Raw genomic sequence first — 4,855 nt, forward strand, 5'->3', positions numbered from 1 at the left:
GGTGTAGACTCGTTTGTGAATAGGATCTTCAGTCAAAGATCCTATTTAGATTCAGGGTGGGCCTTCATCCATATGACTGAAGGCCTTATAAGGAGAGGAAACGTAGACAGAGACACAGACTGAGCTGGGAAAGCAGAACCCAGAAGGCAGTGGAAAAAGCAGGGTAGATACAAGGAGAGAGAGATTGCCACGTGACCGAGGAGGGCTGGAACACTGCCCACTCCAGCCTCCTGGCGTGCAAGACCAGGGGACGGTACATTCCTGTTGGTTAAGCCGCCTATTGTGTGGTATCTGTCATAGCTGCGCTGACAAACCAAGACGCCAAATCGGAAGAGACCGCCAGGATCTGTTCATTCTCACCCTCTTCCCCACCCTGGATTTCCCCTCGCACAGCACTGAAGCACGGCCCTCTTCGCCCTGCGTGTACACCTGTAATGGCGCGGAGCTTATTATCTGTAACTTTTAGGCCCATCCTTTTGCCTGCCATGCCCAACACCCTTTCGTGCTGGAACCACCTGCCCAAGGTGCCCACAGCTCAGGGAAGCAGTGCTCGTTAATCCCATCCTTCTCCCTCCCTAGTGACTAGTAAGCCCTCAGGGAATGCCCAGGGAATCATCAGACATTTACTAAGCAGCTGTCTTGTGCCAGGCACTGGAATTACGAGGGCACATGCGACCCAACCCCGTCCCTGCCTTACAGGGTTCATGGTGCAATGGAAGAGTGAGACAGCCATCAAATAATGGCACCAATAAATGTAAAATTGCTGCTGAGATGAGGTTACAAAGGAGAGGTAAGTGGGTCCACTGGAGGCTATAATAGGAAGTTTGACCTAATCAGAGAGAGCAGGAAAGGCGACGCTGAAGACATGAGCCTGAAGCTGAAGGATGAAGGATGAGTCAGTGTGAGCAGGAGAGAGAGTGAAATGCAGATCATGGCCGAGGGAACAACATGGGGAAAGCACTGTGTTAGGCAGAACATGGCAAATGGGAGAGTCTGGAGGGCGGCTTAAGGACTTTTGTCTTTCTCCTAACAGCAATGGGAGTCCCAGAAGATTTTTCAGGCATGTCACTCTGGCTACTATGTGAGGATGAGCCTTCCCAAGTCCTGGTCCTCCCTCTGTCCACTAACTGGGTGTATACTACTTGTTTCTCTGCCTGGAACACTCCTCTCACCCGGTATCAGTCAGGACAGGCTAGGTCATGCTGCAGTAACAAACACTGCCACCATCTCAGTGGTTTAAAACAACAAAGGTTTAGTTATTGTTTAAGCTGTGTGACCTTCATGGGTCATCCAGGGAGGTCCATTCACACAATGACTCAGGGGCCCAAGCTCCCAAGCTAGCAGAAGCAGCCACCATCAGACCTCCTGCCAGTTGCCACACTCGAGGAAAAGAGCACTCTGGAGGATCTCACACCCACAATTAAATGCTTTGGCCCGGAAATGATACCCAATGCTGCAGGTCACAACTCACAGGCCTGTCACATCACCCTGCACTGTGAGTGGGTGGAGCACAGTGATTTAAGTGTCTGCTTCACATGTACAAGGCCCCGGATTCAATCCCCAGTACCTCCTCAAACAAACAAAAACCCTGTAACATAGGCCTGCACAGGCACCAGGGGTTCTGGAAGTTTAATCCTACCATGAGCTGGGGAGGGGTAAGAGTTGGAAACATTCAAGGGACAACACTGAGGACCACCACACACTCTCCTACCTCTACCTTGCACTTCACTAATCCAGACTCATTCATTAGATGGCAACTGTTGCAGTATTCTGGTATTTATTCTAGTATTCCCAGGAGAAGGGACCAGCATGTACAGGAGAGAACAGGGCATGGAACAGAGAGAGCTAGAGGAGGCTCGTGGGAGATGAGGTCAAGGAACAGGCAGGGGCCAGATCACACCAGGGGCTTTTAGGTCATGGTAACAACTTGCTTCTATATCCTAAAAGCCTTTTAGGTATTTTAAGCAGGAAATGGGAGGCCTGATGTGATCATTCTATGATGCTGAGACTGGAGTAGGAGCAATAACAGGTAGACAGTTAGGAGGCTCCTGCTGTTGTCCTGGGGAGAGATGGCGGTAACTTGACTAAGACATTGGGGAGGAGAAGACAGGAAAAGTGGGTGGATTCAGTTCAGTTGACCCAGTCTCTGGACCTGGGATGGAGTTGATTAGGGTGAGGGAGATGGAGACACCAAGGCTTCTGCCCTAAGTACTGTGGGGATGATCTTGCCCTTGGCCAAGGTCAGAGTCCTAGAGGAGGAAGACATTTAGGGAGGGTGATTGTGCAACAGCTGTGAATCCTGTCCATTTGTCCTGACTAGGAAATAGCCAAACAGGCAGGCCAAGGAGGCATCTGGACAGCTACTTGCCAGTAAGCTAGATTCAGGGAAACCCCACGTGAGTCCAAGAGAGGAAAGACTACGATGATAAGAAGTCTTAAAGGCAAGGAGAACAAACTTAGGAAGCACATTGCTGTAAGGGGAATGAGAGAACAGAATTTTGACTCAGGTCAAAAATAGCACATAAGTGCAGGGGTGATGGCTGATCAAGGCCCCTGGGACAGGCGGAGGGAGCCCCTCACCTTCGAGCGTTTACCAGGGAAGGGAAGCAGACCCTGCCACCAGCTGTTCCCTGGGAACTCTGTCAGTGCGGGGCTGCGTGGTCCCAGACGGGGCCTGTTGGGCAGTCCTAACATTCCCAGGACACCACGTTCAGCAGTAATCCCAGGGAGAGGGTTCACTTCTCAAACCATGCGCCAGGCCCTGGGTGGGCACTTTACCTCTGCTATCTGGTTTAATTTCACAACTGCCATGCTAGAAAGGTTTTGTTCGCCCCATTTTAGGGATGGAGAAACAAGGTTCATAGAGGTCAATGGCAAGAGTGCAAAGTCCAACACAGTTGCAGATGGGTGTGAGGAGAAGCTCTTTCCACCAAGCTAAGGTAGTGGGCCTGGGCTCTCCTGCCGGCAGGGAAGGTTTCAGGCTCTGCTTGCCCACCCCACAGGGAGGTGGTGGACAAAGACCATGCCTGACTCCCCACCAAAGGGGCCCCCTGCCTGTTATTTTCACCGGTGGACCCTACACCCCCACACCCCCACCCACGCCCCGGGGGGAAACCCCACCTTCCTCCCTCTCCCGGGGAAATGCCTGGGGACCACAGGAATCATGCTCCATGGAAAATTCTTTTGCCCCTGCAGAGACCGAAAAAAAACAAAACAAAACAAACAAAAAAACAAAACTTTATAGGCTTTCCAGACATCAAGAGCCATCTCTCATTATTGTGTCCTGCCCCCACGCACAAAAGAACCGGGTGTGTTTCCTTTCAGCCACTCTAAATTATATACCACCGTCTGTCTCCACATGAAGCAAATGCCCAAGAAAGACGGGAGGTTTAACATTTTTACCCGAAGTCCCAGCCCACCAGGGGGTCTAAGCCCCCATCTCCCAACCGGCCTCAAGACACCCGCAACTTTTCGCCCAGCATCGCCCATCACCCAAGACGTTGGTATTGACCTTGCCGCAACTTGCCGAGGGCGTGCTGGCCTTGACAGGAGAAAGGTCGTTTGGCCGCTAAGTTCCGGCGGGTTCTACCTAAGAGGGTACCTTGGGGACGGGGAGTGAGGCGGGGAGGCTACACTCCGGAGAGATTTCCCGAAGAGTGCACACCGCAACTAAGACTTAAAATCTATTAAAGAGACGCCCTCCCGCTCGGCCACGTTCCGCGGGAAATCGCGGACAGCGGCGGAGCAGGCCCCGCCCAGAGGCCGAAGGCTCTCCCGGAGCCCGAGCCCCCTGCCCCACGTCGCCCCCACAGGCGCGGAGCCGCGGCCGCCCCCCGAGAAGCAGGCCGGCGGCCCCGGCGAGCCCCGCCGCCGCCCGCGCCCCGCCCCGGCCGCGCCGCCGCGCGCTCGTCCCCAACGCGCGGCCCGCGCGCGCTCCCATTGGTCGGCGGCCACGTCCGTCAGCGGGCGGGACGCCGGCGCCGAGGAAAGGCTACATTGTAACAAGGCGAGCGGCGAGGAGCGAGCCGGGAGGAAGGAGGCGGAGGGGCGGACCCGAGCCCGCGGCGGCGGGGCGGCAGCTACCTGCCGAGGGTTAACGCGCCGCGGGGCCGGGGCGCGCCGCCCCCGCCCCCACCCCGCGCCCGCCCGCGCCCCCCGCGCCGGGCCCCGGCCGCCCGCGCCCCCCGCCGCCGCTCCCCGGGCCTGCGCCCGCGGCCCCCGCGCTCGCTGGCAAACTGCCGAGCGCTTTCCGAAGCCATTTTCAATGGCCACATTGGCTACCGGGGCTGACTCACCTTCCCGGGAATGCTGCGGCGGCCGCGGGGCCCGGGCGGCGCGGGCGGCCCGGCGGGCGGCTCGGCGGAGGCGGCGCGGCCTCGGCGGGCGGCCCCCGCGGCGGGCGCGCGGGCGCTGCGGGCGCGCTGGTCCCCGGCGAGGCAAAGTTTCAGCGCCAGCCTCGGCGCGGCGGCGGCTCGCTGCTGCTCTCCTCCCCTGCTTTGACCACCATCTTATTAGTACAGGAAATGACATGGAAAACGGAAGAAAGCGGCGTTTGGGGCAGACGCGGACCCCCCAATTCAGGGGCCGGAGCCGGGACTCGCCGCCGCGTCCCAGCCCGGCCCCGGAGCGAACTCCCGGGGCCCCGCGCCCCCGCCCCGCGCCCTGCCCGCAGGGGGGAAACGCAGCTCCTCCAACCCGAAAAGGAGACGGCGAGTTTTATAATCCAGCCCGAGGAGAATCGAGAAAAAAAATTAATTAAAAAGCAAAAGGTTAAAAGAACTTTCGAACTGGGACACTTTTTTTTTTTTTTTTTTTGGTCGAAATTAAAAGTTCTAGAATTTTAGGAAGTCACCGC

General features: G+C 56.9%; 1 protein-coding gene across 1 annotated transcript in view; it reads right to left on the reverse strand.

The window, feature by feature from the left end:
• The window catches only part of PRDM11 (PR/SET domain 11), an 81,221-nt gene extending 76,871 nt beyond the window's left edge, over positions 1 to 4,350 (reverse strand). Inside the window, exon 1 of the mRNA XM_058305487.1 lies at positions 4,296 to 4,350. The gene's annotated coding sequence lies outside the window, so the exon portion shown is untranslated. The remainder of the gene's footprint in view (positions 1 to 4,295) is intronic.
• Positions 4,351 to 4,855: the final 505 nt, after the last annotated feature.

Source organism: Dasypus novemcinctus, chromosome 10, assembly GCF_030445035.2.
Source record: "Dasypus novemcinctus isolate mDasNov1 chromosome 10, mDasNov1.1.hap2, whole genome shotgun sequence".
Lineage (NCBI taxonomy): Eukaryota > Metazoa > Chordata > Mammalia > Cingulata > Dasypodidae > Dasypus > Dasypus novemcinctus.